The sequence below is a fragment of the Microtus ochrogaster genome, chromosome 18 (assembly GCF_000317375.1).
Source record: "Microtus ochrogaster isolate Prairie Vole_2 chromosome 18, MicOch1.0, whole genome shotgun sequence".
NCBI classification, from domain to species: Eukaryota; Metazoa; Chordata; class Mammalia; order Rodentia; family Cricetidae; genus Microtus; species Microtus ochrogaster.
In genome coordinates, this window is record NC_022020.1 from 28030384 (window position 1) to 28041285 (window position 10902).

At 40.8% G+C, this 10902-nt stretch overlaps 1 pseudogene; it reads right to left on the minus strand.

The window, feature by feature from the left end:
- Positions 1–796: 796 nt before the first annotated feature.
- LOC101984576 lies at positions 797–1108 on the minus strand (annotated as a pseudogene).
- Between the last annotated feature and the right edge of the window lie 9794 nt (positions 1109–10902).

Consider the following 10902-nt stretch of genomic DNA (forward strand, 5'->3'; position numbering starts at 1 on the left):
TTTCTTCATAGGGTTGATGGGTGGGTGAAATATAATATCTTGGTTCTTTAGTCCTCTGCCTGGGCATGTGGCAGCACTCCCTGTATTTTGTTATGGCTGCTGTTTCTCAGAAACACTCTTTATCTTCTCCTCATTGTCATGGTTTTCTGAATTTGGCTTTCCAGCTTCAGTCTTGAGAGCAATTTGCCATTCTTTCCCCATAGTTCTTTCTCTCAAGCCTGGCTAGCTGCTGTCGGTGACAGGACAGCATGAAGGTTACCAATAAATGATTTGTGTATGAGACTCTTTAGGAGCCCAGACTCCTAAACTGGCTTCTTAGATGAGAACCGATCCCCAGCAGGGATGTTCTCAGGTAATTGGTGAGTGTCTGCTTAGATCCCTGGTTGCCCCTGCCACGTTAGACTTGTCTCTAGGGGCTCGGGGCAATGACTTTCACGGTGCAAAGAACAGGTAGGTCAACGTGACTTTCTCCAGCCTTCCATATTGACTTGGGAGGTACATGGGCCTCTAAGGCTCAGTGTGTTGAACCAGGGAATGAGCATCATCTGGCTGACCTTCTGTGAGCCGTGTTCTAGCGCTCTACCTCTCTCTTGGGAGGCAGAGGTGGGAAGACCCTGACTGTGAGCCCCACCTGAGTTGCACAGTGAGACCCTTTTGTTTGACCTTACCACAGACCGAAAGAAAGGGCCAAGTGACCCTGGCATGAAACAGGAGCCAAAAATTAACTTTTCTATCTTTTTTGTTTTGCTTTTGTTTTTTGAAACTAGAACATTTCTTTTACGACTGATTGAAGTCCTCAAGATGAAATGGACGCTGGCACAGCTGCCCTCCCGGGTTTAGGTGTTGTCCTTTCACGGACTGTACGTCTCTATCTGCAATAGACAATTTTTAGGTGCCTCATCTGCCCAGTCATGGTGGTGTTCCCAGTTCTGGTAGTGTTTTGTTTCTTAGCCTTGGCACTCCAGTTACACTTTCTTTTGCACTCGGTAGGGTAGCTGCATTTGCCACAGGTTGACTTCTGAGCGTGCTAGGACATAGAGCTACAGCAGTGGCACAATGTGTGTGTCTTATTGCGACACTTTCCAAAGGATGACGTGCCTTTCGTCATCTGTCTACTGCCACTAGGGCCAATGAGCTTTTTTTAGTTGTTTATCTCAGATGCTTCGTCATAGTGACAGGAAGCTTGGAACCCCTTGGATACGCCACCCTCCATCTCTGCTGGCCCTTCACCCAGGCTCTGGAATTCTTTTCCAATGTAAGCCTACTGCCTTCCTAACCTTACACACTCTCTATGTTCTATCATAGATATGTTCATTCCAAAGACAATTGCCAATTCTGTTTTCATATTTCTTTCCTGGACTCCACAAATACTCCATCCAGACACTTTCTTGGGGGCCCATCACTATGTGCTGTTACTCCCTCACTAAGCTGGGGACCACATGAATAGCAGCTGCTCCCTAGGAGCTCCACAGGATCGCCAGTAAAGGGGAAAAAAACGACAACAAAGACCTGGGTGCCATATTAACTTCCGCTGGAGAACCAGTCCCAGCACCTTGGGGAGCCTCAAGTTCAGAGGTCCATAAAACGGTTCCTCATACAGTGACCAGGAGAGAGCTTGGGTCATTTGTGTGTGTGTGTGTGTGTGTGTGTGTGTGTGTGTGTGTAATGCTTATCTTGAGACTCAAGCATCATTTTGCTGCTATCAAAGGTCAAACCACATACAATTCATTACCTTCTTAGGGCATTAAGCCAGCTTTCAGATGAAGCCATGGAAATTTCCAGAGGGCGTTCTCACCAGTGAGCAGGGAGCAAGCATCTCGGCAGCATGCTAGACTTTCTTGCCTCATTTCTGCCTCAGTCTCCATTAACAGTCCTTTAATGTAACCAACCATCCACTTATTTGTCTTCTTCCCACCCCGAACGAATTGTAATCAGCTTCTGGAGTTGTTTATTGGATATGTCCTTAGAAGAGCTGTGTTCTTCTCACTGATAAGACCCTTCTTACTGATTTCTATCTGATCTATCGATTTAGGTGAAAATGTTTTCTTCTTAAATGCATTGCAAGCATCATGGCAATAACAGTAAATTTTTATTTGTGTGATTTTTTTGGGGGGGCTAAGCACTGTGTGAGCATCCCCTTTGGGCTGTGCCATTTAAATTTTAACACTACACGGTGAAGCAGAAGTTGTCAATACCCCATTTGCAACAGAGGACATTAAGGCATGGAACAAGTTCAGGGAATACAGGAAGAAAGAGACAAAACAGGAACTCAAGCTCAGGTCTGCAGAACTGCATGGGCTGGGCTCTTAGCCAGGAGACTCAGTACGGTTTCAGTTACTTTAATATCGCCATTGAAAGCTCCCGGCACATTAAGAAGTACATATGGTATTCAAAGTGACTTAACTACCATGATGTTAGCAAACTGTGCTTTTCGTTTACACCCGACTGTGTACTGCATCTCTTAATACATTTATTTACCTGTTTACCATGTATATTTGTATGTGTGTGTTTGTGTGTGTGTGCTCACACTGTTATGCTGGTGTGGTTGTCAGAAGACAGCTGTAGGCAATCGGTTGTCTCCTTGCATCACGTGGGTTTCAGGGACTGAACTAGACTGCCCATGGTGGCAACAAGGACTATTACTGACCCTGCTTGCATTGTAGCTTTTATTTGAAAGAGAAATGGGAGAGGAATCCTTCCATTTGCTCTCTTCTGCTTTTTAGAATTAGATACTATTTCTTTGGGATGTATAGCAGAAGGTTAGGAAATTGTTTACTGGTGCTATAGTTTTCCTGGTTCCGTGACAGCGGAATTAATCTGGTGATTTGGTTTTTGATGGGCGTGACTTTACTCCTCTTTGATTCCAGAGCTGGCTGACAAGCCTTCTCCACACCCACTGTGTTGTGAAAAAACAATACTGTCTTAGGGTTTTTATTGCTGTGAAGAGTCACCCTGCCTGTGGCCATTCTTATGAGGAAAACAATTAATTGGGGTGACCTGCTTTACCGTTTCAGAGGTTCAGTTCATTATCACCGTAATAGGGAGCACAGCCGCATGCAGTCAGATGTGGTGCTGGCTACATCTTGGTTTATAGGCAACAGGAAGTCGACTGACACACTGTGTGGTATCCTGAGAATAGGAAACCTCAACACCCCCCCCAACCCCAGAGACACACTTCCTTCAACAAGGTCAAAACCAATCCAACAGTCGCGTCTCCAAATAGTGCCACTCCCTATGAGCTTATGGGGGGCCATTTTATTCAAACTACCACAGATACTCTAGGATGTGAGAAGCATTAAAGGTCATTGATAGTCCTAGAGTCAAATCACTCTTGTTATTGAACAATATAATTTGTTCTCTAAACTGCCTTCACCACTGCCTCTTGTGTGTGTGTGTGTGTGTGTGTGTGTGTGTTTGATTATATGCTTGTGCCTCATAAAGGTGTTTGAAAATTGATAGCTTTTGTTTTTACTCCAAATTCAGAGCCTGAAAAATCTGTAAACATAGCATCTTGTTCACTTTTTAATGAAATTGATTTCTGTATGAAATCTGTGGTGGGGGCACCCTAACACCTCCAAGGGGGAAACAGTAGGGGACACTAAAAGGTTTCAAGCTCATATTTATTCATTTATCATGTACTTATCGGGGATCATATACACGTAGCGTAGCACACTCAGCACCAGGATGTGGATGTGGCAAGAAAGTAAAGCCCCTGCTGTCACTGAATTGAGGGTATACATTGTAGATACACTTAGAAACTTCAAACAAAGTCAAGTCAGAGAGAAAGAGCCATCTCTCCAATGTGCTGGCTAAGAACGGAAGAGGCAGCATTCTCTTGCTGCTGCTTGCTACAATGTGTTCCAGGAAAGCATGCCCCACATTTTCTACCTAGCTGGCATCAATAGCAATTAGAGTTGTTGTGAGATATTTGTACACTGTGTGAAGATGTATTGTTGTTATTGGCGTAATAAAAAGCTGAGCGGTCAATAGTTAGGCAGGAGGGTATAGGTGGGACTTTCAGGCAGAGAGAACTCCAGGAAGAAGAAAGGTGGAATCCCCAGCCAGATGTGGAGGAAGCAGCATGGGCAGTACAGAGATGGGGTAACAGATCTCATGGAAGAACGTAGATTAAACAAATTGGGTTAATTTACATTATAAGAATTAGTTAGGAACAAACCTAAGCTAAGGCTAAGCTATCATAATGAATAATAATGTCATTATTTCATCGGGCTGGTGGTCCCAATGAAAAATACTACTACATATGGTGGGAGAGACCTCCTGAAGATCTTGGCTGCAGACAAGAGAGAAGAATCCAGGAAAGACTACAGGACAGGTGACATGCATGCTGATCCCTCTGCATGGGAACAGCTCTGTTACTGAATGAGACACGATAATCTTGTTGACTACTAAGTCCTCATGACTAATCATTGCATGCCAGTCTTTCACATGGCACGATTAGAGATTTATATTACAGTTTGGTTATGCAGTCCAAACAAACTTATAAAATTGACAGATGTCTTTTGCCTGCTCAACACAAAACAAAGATTCATCTTTAGCTTATTTATGCACATTGCACTTTCCATACTTGTGTTAATGCAGATATGTATGTTACCTTTAAAGGTTTGTGTGTTTTCAGAACAAAAAGACCAACACCAATGATAAGTAGCCCAGGTTTGACCGATGATGACAATTCAGCCTCTGAGGATGACTCTTTTGTAGTCATCCTCAAAATTCTCCATCCAGAACAACTTCAAAGCTGCTAGCTACGATGGTCCAGCCTCACAGACTATTCCAGTCAGGACTTCAGATAAGCTCTACACTTTCTCATCACACAGAGACAGCTAACTCTCCCAGGACTTGATTATTATCCCAATTTACTTAGTGTCTCCTGAAGATGCTGTCACCCTAGATAACAGAAAGCAGTGTAGGGAACATAACACCCACTGTAGCACGATTAATAAAAACCCAGAGACAGATATTGGGGTTCAACCTGGAGATCAGAAAAACAAAGCAGCCAAGTCACTAGAGTGCTCTTACCTCTTTGAATTCTTCAGACTGAAAGAGAGTGAGTTCCTGTCTCACCTGGTCTTATATTCCTCTCTAGTGCTGGGATTAAAGTTGTGTACCACCACTGCCTGGTCTCTGTGGTTAACTACTGTGGCTGCTGGGGCTAAAGGTATGTGCAACTACTACCTGACCTGTATGGCTGACTAGTGTGACTTCTTTGCACTGACCTTCAGGCAAGCTTTATTTATTAAAGCACAAATAAAATATCACTACAACCCATATTCCCAAGAGCTAGGGTGGGTGGTTTCTGATTGATCAGGGGAAATTTACTATTGTTTAGGGGAACTAGTTACAAGTAGTTATTGGTCATGATTAGGAAGGAAACTAAACAATGAAAGTTAGCTTCAGGGATCTTTTTCTAGAAAGATAAAAAATGGGAGCTATTGAAATGATAGGATAAATGAATAGATTATTGAATCTACTATTAAAGTAAAAAACTGTTAATCTCAAATATTTTATATTGATAATGGATTTTTGTATATTGATACAAATTCAAATTTTTGTTTTTAATGTACTGTATATATGTTTCTACTCTTATTTAAAGTATTTTATTTATGAAGGTCTTTTTAAAAATTTAAATGTAAAGTTCTAGCCTTTAAAATCTGTTATTATAAACTGTTTAAAATAATTAAGAAATGTAGATTAGTAATTAGTCATTTATAACAATCAAAATTGTAGTCATGTAGGTATGTTTTCAAAGTCAGAGATATATTTTAGATAGGTGGTCTTCAAACACTTTGGAGATCTACAGAATATGGCATTTAAGGTGTGTTAATAACATAAGACTTTTCATGACAGCAAGCCACATCTGCTCCTAGCAGTACAAATCTACTTCATTAAAGGATGATGGGCATCGAAGACTCTCTTCCATGTGGCATTTGCTTTCAATGTGGCAAAAGCTAGCATTTGGGCAAGAAACTTTACTGCAGCCTTTGAGATCAGCTCTCAGGGTTGACCAGGGTTGCCAAAAAATGCCTTCAAAGAAGCAGGACTTAGGAACATTTCCTATCTATCTAAGGGGAATGATTCACTTACAGGATCTGAGGGTCATGGTCTTTCTATTTCAAGCTCTCGTTCTCCTTTGCTTCCCTGTTTGCACAGCTTCTACATACATTCAACAACAAACTTTAGGCAATAAATAAGTTACAAAGGCTATTTCTCAGGGTTACAATGCATTCCTTGAGTAAACGATAAAGGACCCACGCGAGATAGACTTGTCTTCTTTCTGATTAGCGGGCAGTTGTTAAGAGAGTTCAGCTGTAACATAATCTCTAAGAAGATAACCTACAAGAGGTTGCAGAGGAGAAAGGTTAAGCTGCTGAGAGGTCTAAGGAAGAAATAAAGAAGTCAGGTATTATTCTACATTCTTAAGTGTATTAAACCATATAGGCTGACATTGTGTGATTAGCAAAACATAAAGGTGTCAGTTGTTTCTGCTGCTTTGATGGGAGAATGCAAGCAAGAGGCTGGGTGTGTGTATGTGTGTGTGTGTGTGTGCATTTTTTTGGAGCAGTTTGTGAATAACCATGGTAACCCTCAGGAGACCGGTCATAAAGCAAGGGGCAAGGCGAACGGAGCTGGCATTGAAAAGAGTCCCAAGTCTAAAGATACATTTGCTTATCCTTTGTGCAGCCCCATAGCATAAGGAGGGAAGTACAGGAGGGAAGCTAGTTACTTTTATTCAAGGCTGTGAGGCCAGACCATACTCTGCAGTCAGTACGCATCATTTGTGAAGACTTGTTCCCTGGGTACAAAGCCATTTCTCTCCAGATTTGGTTAATCAGTTAATTGCTTTATCCTGTTATTCACATAAATTTCAGGACTAACACATAAACAGTTAATTAGTTGAGCCTATAATCTTGTGCCATAAACTGAGGTTAGAGGTTTGGACAAAGTGTTAATTGCTTAAGGAATTTGAGGAGGAAGTGCATTTGATCTGCGTTATCAGCTAGACCTGGCAAGGGAAGCTGGCATAGCAGTTTCAGGTTTTGTGTCCAGAAGACTTTGATTCAACAAACCAGACACACGCAATTCTGTCCTTGAGTATTACCTGTGAAAGTTTAACTTATGATCCGTTCACAGAGACACTCAGTCTAGAAATCATACTTAATTGCCTTTTGTCAACTACCCAATGATGGAAAATGGGCTAAAAAGGCTTAACTATAAAGGCACATTTTATTCATCAAAATTACAACGTAGGGGAAGAAGTCATTTTCCTGTGGATTCATAAGAACAACAGTGTCCAATAGATGAGGAACACACTGCCAACACTTGTGGGAAGATTCCCATGGCTATTTTAGGAGAAGAGTCATGTTAGCATACAAGAGAATTACAGACAGAATTAATCCATTATTCATAGGTAATGATTTTATAAACCTTGCTTATGAGTTTATCCTTCATCAGATAATTATTCATCTGGTAGGTCAACCTTATGAATATCAACTGTCATCTACTGTGTTTTCTTGCAGACCTCAAGAAATCTGCCCTTGCCTCCACTGCTGACAATATGCTGTCTGAACTGGACAGGCAGGACACAAAAGAAGACAACTGCCAAACTTCGCCAAGGCAAGGTAGGACAGTGTTTCAAAATTCCTGCATCACAGAAAGCTCTGTCAGATATTCTAGGTCTATAAGTTGAAGATAGATGTCCCAATATTACAGAGGAACCTTGGGTGACTGTCCAGGCAACCAGATATCTCTGTTGTTTCTAACAGTTTTGGAAGTTGTTCGCTATACACTTCTTGTTTACTCAGGCAATATTATATCCTTCTTGAGTCTTTGATGGGCTTAAAGACTATATAGCAATAGTGATAGTTTTCCTTGTTACCAAATTAAAACCTTTCATAAGAGATGTGACATTTATAAGGTTGAAAAACACGAAAGCTTAGGTTATTTATCTAAGAAGATGTTTTATGGTCTAAAAATATTTTTAGGATGATAATACAACTTATGATAAAAAGAGTGTAGGTATAAACTTTAAATTTATCAAGATAGGATTTTCTCTGGAAAAAATGGACTGACCATTGGGAATGTAACCTGATAATTGTTCTTATTGTATATAGTTTTACTGTGTTGGAGTTAAAACCTTTCCTTTTCATTACTGTTTGAAGATGTGTTGCTGTGACTGGTGTAATAAAAAACTAAATGGCCAACAGCTAGTTAGGAGAGTACAGGCAGAACTTCTAGGCAGAGAGAGAACTCTGGGAAAGAAAAGATGGAGTCACCAACCAGACTTGAAGGAAGCAGGATGGGCAGTAGAGAGATGAGGTAACAAGTCTCATAAAAAACATAGATTAAAAATATGAGTAAATTTAAGTTATAAAAACTAGTTAGGAACAGGTCTAAGGTAAAGCCAAACTTTCATAATTAATAATAAGTCTCTATGTTAGTATTTGTCGGCTGGTAGTCCTGAAGAAAAAGTACAGCTACAAGGGTTAATGCTTCATTACATTTTCTATTTTTTGTGTAACTTGATCCACTCTTGTTTTGCTTTGATTTTATTTTCAGTCAGAAACAGAAACAGAAAGAACCACAAGCCTATGTGTTTAAGCAACAAGCCAGATGATGGTTAAGGAGAGGGTGGGGCTTTGGGGAAACCTATCCTGCTAATGTTAGGGACTCAGAGAGCTCCTCCGGGTTCTGGGAAGACAGCTTTTGGATGACTGGGCCAGGCTGGCTTGAAGGCAAGAACTATAGAATAGATGTTAGTCAAGAGAAATCGGCTCTAAAGGTGGTGATTTCGACTACCCACTTGTGAATGAGAAGGAACATTGAGAGCAGGCCTTTTAGGGCTCAGTTTGAAATGCCAGCTCAGACTGGATGGTAGCAGAAGCTGTCGGGTTATCTGAGATGGTCTGAGCATCTTGAACACATGTGGTAACAGGAAACACTGGAAATCCCCAAGTGTGACCCAGTACCCAGAGTGTTTGGATGCATCACAACAATCTTAGTGAGTCAAAGCATACAAGATGAAGGCCACTGAGCACTACTCTACAGCCTCACATTTAAGCTCAATTTTTAGTAATGTGTTATATTCTGACATCAGGGAAACTTGGCTTGATAGCAGCTCATGACAGAAGGCCTAACCCAAAGCTCAACATGAAGCAGTAAAGTCAAGCAGCTATAGAATATTTGAGAACAGTAGCAGACATTAGCAGGGTCGCTTCCCAGCCACCTGTCTGATACTAAACTCTAAAGGTCTCTTTTCTCTGGTCTGCTCTGTGCATGTAGATGTGTACGTGCATTTGTAGAGATTCCTGGTGTCTGGAATTACCTCAAATGATATCTTTGGCAAATGTCTGGGTTTGGGGAAGAGTTTGAGCTGTTTTGCCCGACATGTCCTCTCCTTAAACACACCCACGCGTACTTGAAGAGGAATTCATCCATATGGTACATCCATCAGCGGTTCACTCATCAAAATTGCTATTGTGTCAGAAGCATTTGATTTTCAACCTGCCATTTAAGTTGTTCCAAAAAAAAAAAAATGCCTGCGAGTTTATTTTCTTGAGCAACGATACAGATTTGGTAAAAGACAAGGTGACTTTTTTTTTTTAGTTTGAACTTAACATTGGTGTTGCTCAAGAATTTTAAGCTTGCTAAAATTCATTCTTTTAAAACCAGTGTGACCTTTGCCATCCATTCCCACTTTAAAGGATAATGATAATGGTGGTGATGATTAATGATGATGATTGTGGTTATTTGATGGAGCAGGCTTGGGCTATTTCCTGATTGTTCCTGTAACAATCCCCCTTTAATAGTTACAGCTGAAAAAGTAGGCATAAGGACTGGAAAAGAAAACTAAAAAATGACAAAGGATGGTTGGGTGAAAGGCATTTGATTTGCAGGCAGAAAACCAAGGTTGTGAACAGCCTTTCTCAGAAGAGGTTGGAGTAGCTCCCACTCAGTCTTCTCCCCACAGAAGTTCTAGGGTTAGATCACCACCAGTAGTTGACTTGATAGGTCCCACACAGAGACTTGACTTTTGACCTCCAACTCTTAAGAGAAAATCAAGTCCTGGCCTAACCTTTTGTGCTAAATGCAGATGGGAACATGTGTCCAATATATGAGTATGCATTTGGCACCATTTTGATCAATTTTCACTGGCAAAGTAAAGGACTATTCTGTGGCATCCTTCATAAGTCAATAAAATCAACTGGATACTGGAGTGGACCCCACAGTCTGATCTTAGTTAAACACAGTTGAATAATCAATGTACAGTCCTACCAGGGACTCGGAGGATGAGACAATGGACTGCTGAGGTAGTAAACAGTTTTACTTTATAGTCCTTAGTGTATTTTTCTGCTTTTAAACTCATATTTGAGAATAGGGTCATGAAGAATTTTACTTACATTGAAATTCATCATCAAAGCTACAATAGGTATCAAGTCAGAAGGAATGTGTGGGTGATTACATATAATCTCAACATGTTTATTTTGGTGGGAAAAATGAAGGACAGGGGATTGGACTTAAGTTTTGGATAAATAGGGAAGAAATTAAGTTTTAGTGTCTCTTGCTTTAACTTGACTGCCTCTGGAAAGTGTGATTTTTTTGTTCTGTACTATATTAAAATGACAAGGTAGAGTAGGCTTCAAGCAGGTCATGTTCCGTCTGCTAGGCTCTTTTAGTTGGATAAAGGATTTTGAACAGCTTTAGTGTCAATAAATTATTACTATAATGTATCAGTTGTAGCAGACACAAGCAAGTTGCGAGCTAATGGCTATTAAAGGTTGATTTCTCCAGGATGCCATGAAAGATGCATCTTTCCCTGAGCAATCTCTCTCTCTCTCTCTCTCTCTCTCTCTCTCTCTCTCTCTCTCTCTCTCTCTCTCTCTCTCT